Genomic DNA, 16,231 nt, shown 5'->3' with positions numbered 1-16,231 from the left:
CACCGGTACCAAGGGGAAGATCGGATCACACCCGGTGGAGGAAAAGGGATCGTAACGCAAACCATTGGACCGCCCTTTTGTAACGGCGTAAGAAGGAATCATTTTGCGGGTTAAATTATTATTTAATTTTCAAATGAAAGATTATCATCCGCCTCCCTGCGTGCGGTGCATCGGTTTTGGAGCTTTTTTTTGCGTTGTTTTGGTCTGGCTGCTGTAAGAAGTTACACGCCACACGGCATGCTAACGAATGCGTCCGTACAGGGCTCGTATAAAAAAGGGTACGATAAAAAAACGGCACGCGGCTTGCAGAATCGGAAACAAAAACGAGGTTGAAGTTGAGTGCCGGATGATTTTATGACCCATCGTGATGGTTTTTTCCTCCCTTTTCCAGCACGCTTGTCTCGCGTTTGCCCGTGCATCCGAAGCGGGCAATTTGTTTATTTAATCGAAACGAGCTCATAAGGATCTAATTAAGCTGATATAAAGACAGTAAGTAGCATTTTAGCACCCTTTTTTCATGCTATTTCAAAACGAGGTTAGCAATCTGTTTCGAATTAATTTCGACAGCATGAAAACCTGATTCAATTTGCAATCTCTACCACACAAGGACCTAAAATTAGTGCATGATTATCATCGTAATGCCCTAGTGTCATTGATTCACCACCACCACCATAGCTCGAGGGAGGGAATATAGAGGGGGGGTTTTGACTCGACAACTTCTGTCACTTAAACCGAAACTAATCACCTGCTATTAACAAATTAACGATCACTAAACCCATTCATTATCGTGCACACCGACATGAAGTCGCGCGGGAGACTCCCAAGCGAAGCAGTAGGCGAGTAGGGTTCCAAAAACTCAACTCAATGATTTGTATGTGTGCGGGAACGAGCGCATGCCTAACCATTTGTGAATGCCGGGGCCGATCGATGATGGGCAAGTAAACGTTAGGTTGCGTAGAGCGAAAAAGGTTCATTTCCCTTCTCATTCGCTCCAAGTAAGCCACTAGCCCAGCCTGGTGGCCAGTTGTGGCCCAGACGTACGCACGTACGCTTCTAATCAGCAATGATCCACCTTTATTTCTACCCTTTTTCAAGATTCCCGCCTTTCTTTCTCGCTGTTTGATCCAGCAGAAGAACCTAGCATGAACAGAGCAGGCGCTACGAGAATCGAGAAACAGCGATCTGGATGTGTCGGCGGCCAGGAGAGCTGGCCGATCGGATCGAAAGCGGGCGTGCTGTGGGAGGGGAGATGGGGAAGGGTTAGGTGAGGGAATAGTGGGTTCCGCATTGCTCTGCGCACCGTCACAGACAGAAAAAAAAAACGCAGAACTAGAAATGAAAACATCAATTTGGTATAAACAAAACGAAAGGCCCAAGAATCGTTAGAGAGCCAATTACTATCTACACCTTCTGCTTCCGATTGTCCTAACCCTGGTACGAAAAGGGTGCGTAAAAGGGGAAGAAGCAACTCCAGGCCGAACAGTCGAAAAGAGCAGAAAATAAGAGTCCACAAAGGAGAGCCACAAAAAAGCCGAGAGTCCCAAACCTACAAGAAACATCAATTATATCATTTCGAAATAAATGGTAAATTGTATGTTATTATTTAAATTTCATCAAATATTGAGCGAATTCGTTTGTGTGTGATGGTGAGGATCTACCACTACAACCGGTAAACTGCCAAGCGTTGTGTCTTGGTCCCGTTTTTTTTTTACTGGCCGTGTTTTGTTGTTGTTACTCGTGTCTATGGGACGCGACCAAGCATTAATAACGTTACGCTTAGCTGGGCTTTAACGGGGCAATAAATATTTATTTGATGATGTATTACGGGACGCTTGACAAAACGACCATCTACTACGGGGTTGCTCGGTCGTCTATCTGTGGCCGGTTGATCTATCCGTGACGAACCCTGCGGACGGTGGGTTTTGTTTTTCTTTTACCCAGGTGGAGAAAGAAAGCTTTCGGTGCAGTTTGGTAACATTTAAAAAGGTCTCGAGTTAAGGTTCTGTGGTTGCATGTTGGAGGTAATTATGACGCAAATAAAGCGCGGGCTTAGCTTCATTTCCTAGCGAGCGAATAGGGTTAGATTGGGCTACATTGTTGCAAGATGGAGTAGCGTTTTGCTTGGAAAAATGCTTCGAAATAGCTATTTTATTTTCTGGGATAGGATCGATGTTTACTTGCTTAATGGAGCCGTCAAGCTCTTATGAGCTGATCGAGCGAACATCATTGAAGAGGAAAGATAGGAGTTTATTTTTATTATTGCATACTACAGTTGTTGAGTGATTCTACAATTTGTTTGAAATTATTTAACAGTTGATAAACGTCTTCTCGAATATTTGTGGAATCGTCTATTGAAGCTGGGACACCAAATTTCTAAAATTAAAGCAATAACTTAACGATGTAATAAAATCATGTTACTGAAAGTTTACATTGAATAATCAAAAAATGTGATCCTCAACATCACACACTAATCAAAGCTTACCGTCCCTTAAGCATACTCCTGTGACGCCACATGAAGAGATTTCATTTTCTCAATTCAAATAAAGCACTCCCGTCGATACCAGCTCGTGGATCGGTAAGTGCTTCTCACAACCGTACCACATTCGATCATTTACCTTCAAAGAGGTGGAAAATCTCTCCAGTCGAAACAAATCGACCCGACGTTTGAGCACAGTTGACAGCACATCAAAACGGTCGAACCGCAAAACGTAATTACTTGCCCGAAGTGATGGTGGTGGTGGCGGTTTAGACCGTTCGATCCCGTCCGCTCCGGGGAGTTGGAAATAAAAATGGTACTCGAACAGCAACAACAGCAACAAAAAATGCGCTTCGTAAGGATGTTGGCTCCCTTTTGATGGAGGCAAAGGCAAAGAGACAAAAAATAGCTACAACTGCAACGTGAATGAATTGATCGGCTTTCTGGTGGAGTTGTTTTTTTTCTTTTCTTTTTTGCCGATGTCGATCGAATTCGTCATTCGGATTTTGTGCTTGCGGTTACGATTGGCTGCCGCTGCGCAAAAGCCCCCCTTTTGCAATCCGATGCAGCTGCATGAGTCGTCGGCTAAACGATGGGCGCACCGTGGCGCTGTGTTTCACAGTCAATTTGCCGATGGTTGTCAGATCGGACGGCTTAATTTGTATGATTGAATTTGTATTTATTTCGAGCGGGACACAAAACGGTTGACTTCAAACCCGGGGCAAGCGCAAGCGACGAACCGCAGGGAAGACAAAAAAGCAAGACTGCTGTCTGGAAAGGAAATGCAGTGCTTTGGGTGTGGTGTCGTTGAGGGAGTTTGATATGCACGTAACTTGATCCTTACAGTGGTGTGGTAATATGCAGAAATGCCACCGTCAGACCACGATTTTTTGTTTTGTTTTTTTTTTTTGCTCCACAACAACCAAATCCTAAGCTGCAACAAAGTAACGACAAAAAGATGACGATCAGCCGTCAAGCTTTGCTAATGTTAATCCTATCCTAGCCGTGGCTGAGTGAGTGGGTACCGGTTTTGATCGCTTTTTTCGGTAGCAGCAGGACGTCCTGCCAAGCCTCAGGATTCCTGGAAGCGAGAAATTTGACTCTTGCTCGAAACACAACAATCGTCGTGGAGAGCGAAGCATTAAAGGCGATTTAAATCGGGTGTGAAGCAAGTCAAATGGAAATTTGATAAATTCATTTGAATGATTCAATTAGCGTTGGCCTGGGGGAGGTGTGGGCTTAGAACAACTAGCTGGCCTGTTTGAGGGATTGTGATCCGACTATGGAGGGACTTTTTCTTGGTGCAGTTTTGTAGCACTTTCGCCTGTAGTTAGGGCATGAATAGCTGACCCTCGAAACCCAAACCTCAACGCATTAGCGGTCATTTATAACTGCTCGTGAACGCTCAATACGTCTATAATTTGCACGCTGACGCTGCCATACTTTGTTAACGTGACCAACTTCCACCGGCAAATCCACGATCACTTAATCATTGACTTGACCACGGGTCCTCGGTGTTAGCGAGTGCTCCAGCTTCAACTGGCCATCTATCAAATGCTCGATTGCTGCCGCACCTCCCCGGGCTCCCTTTCCAATCATTTCTCCCGCTCCGCTCCTCTGGTGCATGCTTTAAGTCGACGACTGGAATGTTGCTCCTTCCGTAAGCCTTGGGGATGAAAATAGTAGTGTGCAGCATTTCCGCTCCGGACCGTGGTTGGGTTCGTTCGCGCGGGGATCATTCTGTTATTATTATTGTTTGGAAAGAGACGAAGCTTTTTTGCTTGCTTCGCATGGCTTGGTTCCAGCAACGCACACAGCAAAGCAAACATTTGTCAACCCGTTTCACCATCGCACCGGATTCGCATCGAGGTGAGAAGAATGCGGCAAAGAATATTCCCTTTTGGATCCGAACATGAGCAGCAGCAACAGAAACAGGGGCTGGCGTGAGGCCTGGTTCGGTGGAAGGGCATCAGGTGTTAAAACAGCATGGTTGAGGAGATAAATCAAGCTCGTTATTTATCGCTGTTAATTTGAATAATAAAATTAAGTTGTTAAAACATTACTTTTGTTGAGTACCTTCCGGTTTGGCTGTAAGGGAGTTGGTGGAGCGATGGTTGGCGAGCGGCGGGAACGGTTGGACAGTGAAAGAAATAATCAGCCGCTGGGAGAATGCTGCAGTGCGCACGCTGGCCGTGGGAAGAAGATAAAAATGCAGCAAAAATGAAGCGCAAACCAAACAGGAAAAATTGTATAAATATTTACCTCTAGAAACGAATGAACGAACGAGACCGGAGGTGTTGGGAGGGGTTTGGTAATATTGCTGCGGTAACGTTCATTACCGTTGGTGAGAGATTCTAGGACTGGAGCAGCAGCAGCAGCAGCAGCAGCAGTGCATAAAAACGGCTGAATATTTATGTGCCGCATCCATTCGATTCCCAATCAGTTAGCGCAAGCAATTAAAAGCAAATGCAAAGAAGAGACTGGCTGGAGCTCTTTATTGCTGGGAGTAGGGTCTGTTTGTGTTGGTTCATTTTCTACGGTGGAATTGAAAGTTCCAGCATCCATCCCGCGGTTGAATGATTTGGAGCAGAACAGAAAGCGTAGAGAACGGAGGAGATTTATGATGAAATCAATCGTACTGAGCAGTCACTTTAGTTGGCATAATTTAATGCTAGAAATGCGGATCTGCGGATAATACAATTATTTTTTGCGCTAGTTTCTTCCTTTTTTCGATTCAATGCAAATGAAACGTATTAAAGTGAGTCGCATTAGCATTTTCTGTCTGGTTGTGAATAAAATTTTGTGAGAAAATTTATTTTTAAAACATGTTCCAAAAAGGACATAAAAATAGTATTTTTATTTGAACTTGACGTACGAGGAAAAGTAAGATCGATTGTTCTATGTTTTTTTGGAGTGGTTTTTTATCAAAATTTTCCTGAGTACGGTGAGACACGATTGAATGACTGATCAAGTAATAATCTCTTATTGTTAAGGCCCCAATTCATTTTACACGGAAAGCCAAGGCAACCATCATCTCATTTATTTATATTTATATCATTTGGAGATCATTCTGATTATTTTAAACCTCAAATGAATGGTTAAAGATGAAGAAAGAATGTCAGTGGAAGTTTTTTTGTGCTTCTCATTACAGTGAGTGAATAAAACTGAAAGTAGATATTTAATTACTTTACTTTTTTAATGTTCCTATTGCCAACAAAGGGTATAGAGCATAGTAATGTTTACTACAATTATTGAAGAATTACCATTTTTGCTCTTCGTTGCATGTGCTTACCATTTATCTTAAGGGCTTGGATTTCATTCTGTAATTTGATTTGCTACATGGCTCTTAAACAGTTGACGATTACGATGACGATTAATTTAATTTAGCACAGGCAAGAAAGAACCTTTTACACTTTATACTCATGTGGTCTAGGTGTTTTGCTTGGTTATGAGTATGCTTATATAAAAAAAAATAATTGAATTATTTCACATCTTAAAAACATTTTTAGTGCAACGTTTTATTGACTGCAGTAATGTGTTATCTGCTATACAATTTACGACTTCCTTCAAACAAGAAGAAACCATAAAATAAATATCTCAACTTTAACTCCCCTCATCTTATCGAAAACATCTTTGTCCCATCTCTTGTTTTGACAGTCGAATTATTATGTACTAATGGTTCCCTTTTTGGGTTGTAAAAATATCCTCACTCCTGTGAAGTTTCCCCAGCCGACAGTATTCACACACAAACACAGGGCTACACAGTGTTCCCAAAAGAGCCATCATCATCTGCGTCATTTACTGCACCGTTAACTGCCCCTTGGCACCAGAATTGGGTGCAAATTGAATTAGAAGCCGTAAGTCCGCGTCCATCGAGGTCTCACCAGCTGTCGAAGCCGTGTCGATTAGTGTTTGCCGGGAGGGCAATCTTCAAGCGCGTAGAGGCAAATAACATCCGACAGCTGGGAAGCGTGTGCATTCGGACGGACGCGTCGTTGCATGAAAACAATTCGAGCCAGCTGAAGATGTGGCATCGGGCGTTAGACAGCTAGACGACTTGCACTATTTGCCTATCGTTTGTTGAAATGGAATAGACAAAATTGAAGTGCAGGAAGGCAATGGAAAAAGGGGAAGAAAATAAAAAAGGAGGGATGCAAAAGGTGTTAAGGTGACGAAGCTGAAGGAAACATCATAAAAAAACTGTAAGACAATGTGTGTTGAAGTACACTTCCGGAAAGATGAAGGGTGGAGCATAATTAGCTGAGTGAGTGGACAAGTTTTACCTCTTCATAGTAGTTTTCGCGTTCAACAACCAGTAATATGTTTTATTGTTTTATTTTATTCCATTTTCTTGGAGAATTTTTGGTAGAGGTATTCATGTATAAGGAAAATGTATTCGAATTGATCTAAAAACGTTTAATTCTCAGAGGAAGGCATGAAATAAGTCAACTATTTTAATGCTCGTTTAGTTCTTCAAGAGAAACTAAACTAAAGTCCAACTTCCATTACTTCCAAGTTACAATAATTATCATCCATTTGCCAGTTCCTCGTATATGTCACACGCATTGCATACCCACCAGACCGAACAGCAACTTGCTCGCACGCAGAAGCTACACATTCTTTGGTAATATTTTAATTTTTATGACTCAATTATCGACTTCTGCTCGCTCCGGAGTGCGAATGGGACGGACCGAACCGGACTGGAGAGTGGTAACGTCGTTTTCACGACGAAAAACACATTCACAATCCGGAGATGCAGGCGAATGATAATGCAATCGTCTTTCCAACACTTGTTTCCAACACGCTTGGGCTCTCCTTCCAGTCCTTCCATTAGGCTGGTTCAGCTCAACATCCAGCCAATCGTATCGACGATCCAACGGAACTGCATGGGTTTTGCAACCGGATTCTGATCTCGCATTTGACCATTTGACCACATTTGCTCGCAACGCACCTCGGTTAGACCGACGAGTCAGCCCGATGGGTGGTAATGGACCAGGTTTTTTTTGCATCGGTTTGGCTGTTTGAGCCGAGATGCGGTTATACCCGTTGATCCGATCGTGCACCATGTAAGCTGGAGGATCGCATTCCAACAACATTTCCCACACATACACATGCTTCCACCACATCGATCCAGAAAGGTGCGTTGCGTGTGTGAGTAAGTTGTTTGAATTCGATCGTCCCTCATGGGCCGCAGATGACGATGATGATGATGATGATGAGGTGTCCTGTTTTACGCGTGGATATTACCTGATTATCTTGTCGCATCGTTCGCTCGTGCGTAATCGTAAGCCAGTAAGCTGGACAAAGTTTGTGCAGAACTGTGGGCCGAAGCCGAACCCGAAGGAACGAGCTGGGGATTTTGATTTGAATAATTCTTGCAGCGCTAACCGTGTGAGGTTCGTCGTCTAGGTGGTGCGAAGTCTCCATTACCTTCGCCTCGATCAAGGCATGAAACGCAACGGGGGTTTTAGGATGGAGAACGGGAAGAAGGCAAATAAGAGGGGACATAAAATGGAAAATTAATTTGCATACCTTCCGATTGTTTGACTGATCATAACACAATTTTGCACAAGTTCGCTAACCACGGGTTACGGAAACCTCGCTCTCGCGTAGACCACCCTAAAAGTGGTCCTGAAGATCAGGGAAGGCCACGTCCCGGATGGGACGCCATTTTCTTCTCGTGGGTAATTTGCAGTTGTTAGTGGAAGTGAAGTATATGGTGAGAAGAGGTGTGTTTGTGGGAGGGAGAAAGGGGGTTGATGAGAAGGGGTTTTTTCCTGCATCTCCCGTTAATATCGACACTTGTCGTGTTTCATTTCCGTGTATTACAAAATGGCGTAGCGTAGGGGATGTGAATGTTGTATGCAAGATGGAAATCATATTTTTACATTATCTAGGTAGCATTTGAGGTTTTTTAATGACTTTTAATTTATTTTGTTAAGAGAAATTTTGGGACTTTTATAAGCTTCACTCAATTGTTATGAGCTTTAGCTATTTATGCACTAGAAAAAGTAATTAATGCAAAACATGTAAACACACATATTACGGCAAACGGGCAAAAACTCTGTACCTAATAAAGAAAAGATAAAGAAATAAAATAAAAAGTAATAAAGGGAAAAGAAAACAATAAATAAAATTCAACATATTTTTTTACATCTTTGAACATACAAGAAAAACAAGCAAGATTAAATTAAATATTGTGTTTTCTTGAATAACTGGCTTAAGAAGAGCAAACGGTTGAGTGAAAATGAGCTAACTGAATTAAAATAAATAGTAAACAGAAAATTCGAAAAAAATGAACACAAAGAGAATACGAGTAACTTATGAATAGAAATGATTAAATTAAAGATTGATGAAGGATCGATTAGCTAGTAACAAAAATACACAAAACATTTTGCTAAATCAAAAGAACCATATTCAGTTTGAAATAAGACAATAAAAATCTTTAATGTGAAAATAATCCAGTTTATTCTATTGGAAAATAAGAACCACACATAAACAGTGGTGCTCGATTAATGACCCAAAAATGGTGTTAGAATTTTCAGAATTCGCTAGCTAAGGGTGGCACACCTAAGCAACCAAAAAGGTATGCGACTTGCTGTAAGGAATTCTTCCCCAATCCAATGAATAAAATATAAGCTAAGAGGGAGGGATAGTGAAGGGGAAGAAGTGAGCGACACGGTCACAACATAAAAATTAAGAATGACTTATTTAAGGTATTAGGGATAATCGTTTAATGACCTGGTTGGAATTTAAATCGACTATTACGCGGTGCGTTCGTCGTCGCACACGGTTTCCTAGCGAGCGCGCAGAACACGAGAGAACTAGCGAAGGGTTGAAGTTGTGAAATTTCACACTTTTGCCTTTTGTTTGTATGTTTGGGGGTCTGGCCGACTGGTCAGGTTGTTAAGCTGATTGGTGGCTAGCGAGCGTGTTGTATGCTAAACCGTACGCGCCTTATTCATCGCGGTGAGCTGTTGTTGACGGAATACTTTAAATGGTGTGTGATTAGGCAGAGAAGATTGAGCCCGATCGTAGGGCTTAGCGGCAGCAACAGGGCTCATTATCATCTGAATGGCTTGGAAGACTGAATGGTTGAAATGGAATAGTTTTGGCAAGCGTTGACGTTTAAAGACAGTCTTTAGTGGAGACCTAACGAGACTCTATTGAGGCTAATATCATTCCACCATGATCGATGAAAGTATCACTTTTTTACAAAATGGACGCCTCACGGAGATAAAGAGGGCAATGAATTTATGTATTCAAAGTGGCAAGTGCATCTAGGTGCAATTATCCCCGGTGTGCAACAGCTCGACCCATTCAAACGGGGCCAATCCCACATCGAAACCCAACCCCATTGGCGGAAAAGCCTCGACTCAGCCGCTCGATATATAAGAATTACAAAGCGATCATAACGACGAAAAAAAGAAAGGGGGGAGCAAGAATTAAAAAATGCAACACGTGAGTGCACACGCATCCCGCGGAACGGTCGGCTTCAATGAAAATAATAACGAGGCGTACTTAAGGAGAAGAAGCGAAAAGGGTTGGGAGTATATGCCACCACCAATAATTATGGTGTTTCATCGGAGCATCCGGGCAGGTCGCAACCGAAGTACACGCCCGATGTCGCCATGTTGTGAAAGGAAGTCCAGTGCAATACAACCCACCACCACCCACCCGTCCTGCTCTTTTATGTAAAGTTGATCGTACGTGTGAGCACTTCCGTTTGCTGTCGATCGAAGCTTTCATGAGTTGTGTGTGTGTGTGTGTGTGTATGTGAGTAAGGGCTTGTGTGAAATGTTTTCAACCGTGACACAAAAAGGAAAACAAAAAACATATTCGAGCTGTTGCCCGGTTTTGCATACAATGTTATCGGCTGTTGATGCTGTGGTAAAAAACATGTTGCTACCATCCATTCTGTCCAATCGGTGTTGCCTGCGATGCATAGAATTGTTCGCAAAAAGGGTTTACATAAAGGAAAGATTAAAATACACACACATACACATGCGATCGGTACTTTTCTCTCATTACCCGAAACATGTGTACATGTCAGTTAGCACGGTTCGTCATTCGTCCATCGTAATATCTTCGTCCGCTTTGTTGTCTCGATAAAGCGTTTCGATCAAAACTCTTGCAGCACTGATGAGGCGGCGTGGAGATGATGATCGGAGGGCATACAGTATCAGACACAACGAATGAAACTTTTTTAAATGAGTACCTTAATGACCTGAAATTTAAAAACGGAAATAAACGGAATAATGTCTGGATTCGTAGGAGAAACGGATTAGTGGCCAGAAGCGTCTATTCAGTATTAAGGAAGTGTTTCCGCATACCAAGGACCTTGTCGTGCAAAGGCGTGACTTGCTATGCTCTTCTGAGCATAGTAAATACGAATAGCATTCCTTCCATGCTGCTGCTCCTTATGCGCTTATTTCGTTCGATACTGTAAGTGCGTGCGATGCGTCGTGTAACGTGACCAACACATGTGAAGCGAAGAAATTGCATTGAGTTTTTCCTTTTTATATGGTGTCAAAGAGAAAATTTGCAAAAAAAAAAGCAACCCCTCGATAAAAGAACGAACGGTGAGATATAATTACTCGATGCAACAACGGCTACGTTTTCACGTTTGTGTGTGTGTGTGTGCGTGCGAATGTTGGGAAACAGAATGGAAGACTGGGACAAATGTAAAAGCCATATCGGAGGCCATGATACCTCTGCTACCAGCCCCAAAACACAATAGAGCTTGATGATTCCTCCGCCCAGCACAATCGAAGAGCTGCAGGAGTAGAGGTGTAGTGAAAATAGCAGCAGCATAATGCAGCGATCGCCTTATCACATCCCACCATCCAAGTGCGAGAAAGCGAGAAAGCAAGTTTGCTGCAATTATCCGAACGGTTTCGGGGCAACCTGATCGGACTTTAATTGAAAGCATAATTAGTGTCATCGGGGGCTGGAAATCGTCCGGAAGGTGAAACGGTAGGCCCGATTGCACTGCATCTGTGTATGTGTGCTTTGCATGTTGCTTGCATGTGTTGCGGTATGAGTAAATGCATGAAAGTCACTATAAAAAAAAAAAAACTGCGGGCTCCGTCGGTACGCTTCCCAAGCGCAAATTGCAATTGCAATGCACAAGGTGTGTCTTTTGTGATGCATTTTGCGGATGACTCCGCGGAGATGTTTCGCGATCGTGAATGGGGTTGGAAAAAAGATGGAAGGAAATGAAAGCAGCAGTAGCCGTTTGCCAGGTGTGGTTTTTGGGGCCCACACTCTTGATGATGGAAGTTGCATTGTTCTGCAGTTTGCAGAACGGCGATTGGTGTGTTTCGTGGAGAGGATGTTTTATTTTTTTGGTTTTAGTTTTGGTGCTGTGCCTTCCCAGAGATCGAGATCGCTTGCCTTTTTTCGGTACAGCGTATTCGGTGGCCGATTTTTCATGCCGGTTCGACCATGTGGATGCCATTTTTTATTCCTCCCCAAATGTGCAATCACTCATCGTCTGGTGGCGGTGGATGGAATTCTTGCGCACATTTGCGATCTGAGATGCTGAGTTTGGGAAGTATGTAGCCTTATGCTCCGCCCAATATGCACCACACAATGTCAACCAACCGAGCGTAATGTGGTTTGGTAGAAGCCAAAGAAAAGAACACAAACCATCGGGTTTTTGCAGCGTGCCAACCGACGTTCTGTGAGTAAAAGCGACCCAAAGCAAAAAAAAGGGGTTGGTTTTGTGTGTGCTCCATGTATGTATGTGCCCGGGAGCATATTTTAATATAATAATAATGATACACTTTATGCGGTGCAAGCTTGTCGCTGGATGTGCACTTGAGCTGGCTAGCTCGCATACTGATAGGCCTGTAATTACAGTCTCAATGAATGGTGCCCAGCTCGGTGGCCATTTTCTTCTCGCTGTAACGCGCAGCAACGAAGGAAATAGGATCGGCCATCGTCAGTGTCCCCTCCGGGGGGAAAGGTTGCCAACCATCCACTCGGTCCATAGAACACCTGACGATTTGTTGCGATCGCAAGCGACACAGCGCCACTAAACGCTGATTTCCCTCATTCATCATTGCCCAAACCAGGGGGACTTGGGCAGAAAAGCGCGAGATTTGCATATCGGTTTTCTGCATTCCAACGCATCAGGATGATGATATGGTTTTGGTTTGAGTCCGAGCTCAAGCTCGAAGGCCTATTGATCATTGAGGTTGAGTAATGTGTGTTCGTATAATTACGCTTAATAATCAGCTAAAGTAAGTGAGTGATTTATAGGAAGATCGATTTTTCTCCCCCGATCACCTTAGACAACATTCTTTTTTATCGAATACAGTACTCGCCGAAAAATTTAATGTGAGAAGTTCGTCATGAAACATGATCAATCATTTTGCATATTTCGCTCGGAAAACGACTCGGGCTATATAAAATGGCCTCCAATGTGCGGGCACACTTTTGCATGCCAATTTTCTTCGTTCTTATTCTCTCTTTTCATTTCACAGCTCATGCTCATATTACGCTGTGTAGAAGAAAAGGGGTTTTTTGTGTATGAGTGGTTGATTCGACTCCAACCCCAAGAGGAAGCCGTTATTCGTCACGGTTCACAGGTGGAGCGCATCATTGTGGCCTTTTCAGGGCAGAGCTGGAAATGAATACAACGTTTTTTTTTTTTGTTTGTTGTAATCCACTTGCGTGTTTTGCAGGTTTTGGAGAGGATAATGAAGAGTTTATGAGAACTAGACATGCAAATGGCGAAATACGCGCGAGCAAGTGTGGTTGAGTTAGCATTAGAACTTTAAAAAGTAGAGTTTATGGATGAGAATGGTAGTCTTATAATGTTAATTCTATCTTCTGTTTCATAAAATTGATTAAAATGTTAGGGTTCATGTAACTGTTTTAGTCATCTCTTTATAAGCAACACCTTCAAAAACGTATCTGCCGAGAACACTATACTGCAAAAAGGTGATGCAAACGGCTTAAGACGGTCAAATGTAGTATATTGCGCGATAACCCGTGAGGAAAATAATTTCCGAACCCAATTTATTGCTACGTATGTGTTTGTACCTCTAATTTTAACAGAGATTAAACCCCAAAAGGTCCTGCGCTTGAACTTCAGGTGAAAAACAAACCTAAAACAAATCAACACTCTTACTTAAAGTACATAAATCTGATCATCCATGATTTCGACTCCCTCGCTGTGTTCCGATAGAGTCTTCAGACCTACATATGTTGCATCTACAATTACAATTCTTCTTTTTGACGTAACGACCTATAAGGTCATGCCAGCCATCGAAATGGCTTTCTAGACTACCGATACCACGTAGTTGGTTAGTCAGACCTCACTACGGGGGGACGGTTCGGATGGGATTTGAACCCCGGTCCTGCCGTTTGAAGACCGGCGCCACTGTCGCTTAAACCACCGGTCCGGCCTACAATTACAATTACAAAATGCTAAACGATGAAGCCAACAATTCTTCAGTGTATTCCACCAGCAAAAAAAGGCCGTATATTCGGATGGTATTTTGGTGGTTTTGGAAAGATGTTCAATTTCTTCGCTCTGGGATAGAGTTCATTAAACAAAAACTTGATGAGGTTCCCTGAGACTTATATATGATTGTTGAGATTTTATATGTAGGATATAGCTTGTGGCTTTAAAGTAGCTTGTACTTAAACCAATATAAAGAATAGAGATTATAGAGAATAGTGACAAATTATATTTAAATCATTCTGTAATATCGCAACAATACCCATAAAGAATCCTACATGAAAAGCCTCCGTTACATTACGTTCCATCGTCATCGTCGCCGTCCATTATGGATGGATCTTAAAGGAAAAAAAAAAACAGTAACCATTCGTCTCGAGCAAAGCTTTCGGGGAAAAACAGAAACAACATACCACCGCATCCGTTTGCTGACGTGTGTATGCGAGTTCTTAATTTCGTCCGATTGCCAAAAGAAATATTCTCCCTAGGGTACGGGTAGTTGCGACATCATCGGCAAACATCGAGAGTGCTCTACCAGCGCGCTCTGGCCCGCTCTATGTGCAAGGGGCGGCCATTTGTGTACACTTCCCTTCGCCAATCTTCCGAATGTCTGCCAGTTGCAGATTCAGCGACCAACACCAGAATGCGTTTGTCGCTGCATTCATTGGTCATCGTCACTGGTTTTGTGGTTTTGTAGCGAGCATAAGATTTGATCCCCTTTTCCACCTCCCATCTCACCCTTTCTTCGATGCTTGCAACCTCCGTTCTTCACCTGAATCCGATCCTCGCCGACTGAGGACTGATCTTTTCCCCATTGCCGATGTTTCGCCGTCTAAAACTGGCCGTGGCTTCTGTTGCTGTTGACGATCCCAAGCCGACCCCGCGTTGCTGCTGTTGCTATTATTGTTGTTAATTATTTTTATTCCATTTGCCCCGGTGTCCGCGGCCCGAAGAGGGAACAGGCGTGCGATTTTGTGTCCATCATTTTTCCCTCATTAGCCCTGGGTATATAAACTCATCATAACCGAACCGCATACCGACCATGCGTGCGTGTGTATGTGAGAAGGGGGGATGGATGGAGGGGCTGTTCCCGTTACTGTCCATCCCCTTCCAGCAAACCTGCCGACGGAATGCACTCTACAAGGTAGAATTTTTAAGCTGGCCAACCGCTGGCTAGTACGAAGAACTTCAATGCTTCGGTAAGCGGGGAAGCTGGAGAGCAAATAGCAGAAAACAGCAAACAACATGGCACTTCCAAATGAAGTTACGTGGCTCCCCTCACTTCATCGCGCCACCTCTTCCACTCTTTACCCTCTCAGGCCAGCATTCATCCATCCATGCTCGGTCCAAAAACCCGCAGAAACATTTGAGCGGGTTGCTTGCCGAAAGTTGAATGATGACATTTTATGACGAAGAATTCTTTTGATACATTTATTTCGATGGACTTCTTCGGCATTCGTTATTCACCTCCTCCAAACCATTTTCCCCTCTCAACCTCACCGAAATTCGGTAGAAAAACATCGGTGGAAACGCAAGGAACGTCCCATGTACCGGGAGCGGGAATGGTTCATGTGGTTTTTTCGGTGAATTTCATTCCTTCCGTATTCCGCACCATATCAGACGGCTCCAAGCGCACAGGAGGATGGTGGGGAATGGTGGAGAGATTGCAAGGAAAGGCGGGCGAAAAAAAGGAAACATCTCAACACTGATCTCGATCTCCCGGGCCCATTTGTAGGCGAAGTCCTCCTCCGTTCTGTGGACTCATTTTCGCTCTTATTTTATCCCTGTCTGCTGCCCTGCTGCCGGCCTGCCCTTCTTGGTGGCGTGGTCCGGGTGTTTAAGAGCTTGTGTTGTTGGTATTGTTGTTGTTTTCTGTTCGAAGCCAAATGAAATGTTTCGCTGTTGTTTATTTGTTTAATTTTTGCTATTGCTGCTGTTGTTGTCCGTTTGGCGGCGGTTGCTGCCTGCGAATGGCTTACGCGCGTCCTCATTTCATGCTCAGCGTGATGCATTGTGCCGATCCGGTTGTTGTGGCGCGGTTTGCGCTAAATATCTGTCGACCGGAGGGATTCCAGTCGTCCCTAAAGGGAAGCGTTTCATCGTGCACTGCTCGTTCACGCTACGGTCTGCCGGCCTCCCCATGTCTGTTGTTTCCTTTACGTTTGAGTGAAGTTTTTCCCTATTTAGTTTACTCTGTCTCTCTTTATCTCACTATCTCGTTCGGTGGAGCTGATACGGACGCAGAAGCCACAGGTCAACCATATTGCTAAACGAACGACCAGACG

The sequence above is a fragment of the Anopheles maculipalpis genome, chromosome 3RL (genome assembly GCF_943734695.1).
Source record: "Anopheles maculipalpis chromosome 3RL, idAnoMacuDA_375_x, whole genome shotgun sequence".
NCBI lineage: Eukaryota > Metazoa > Arthropoda > Insecta > Diptera > Culicidae > Anopheles > Anopheles maculipalpis.
This window is presented reverse-complemented; position numbering follows the sequence as displayed.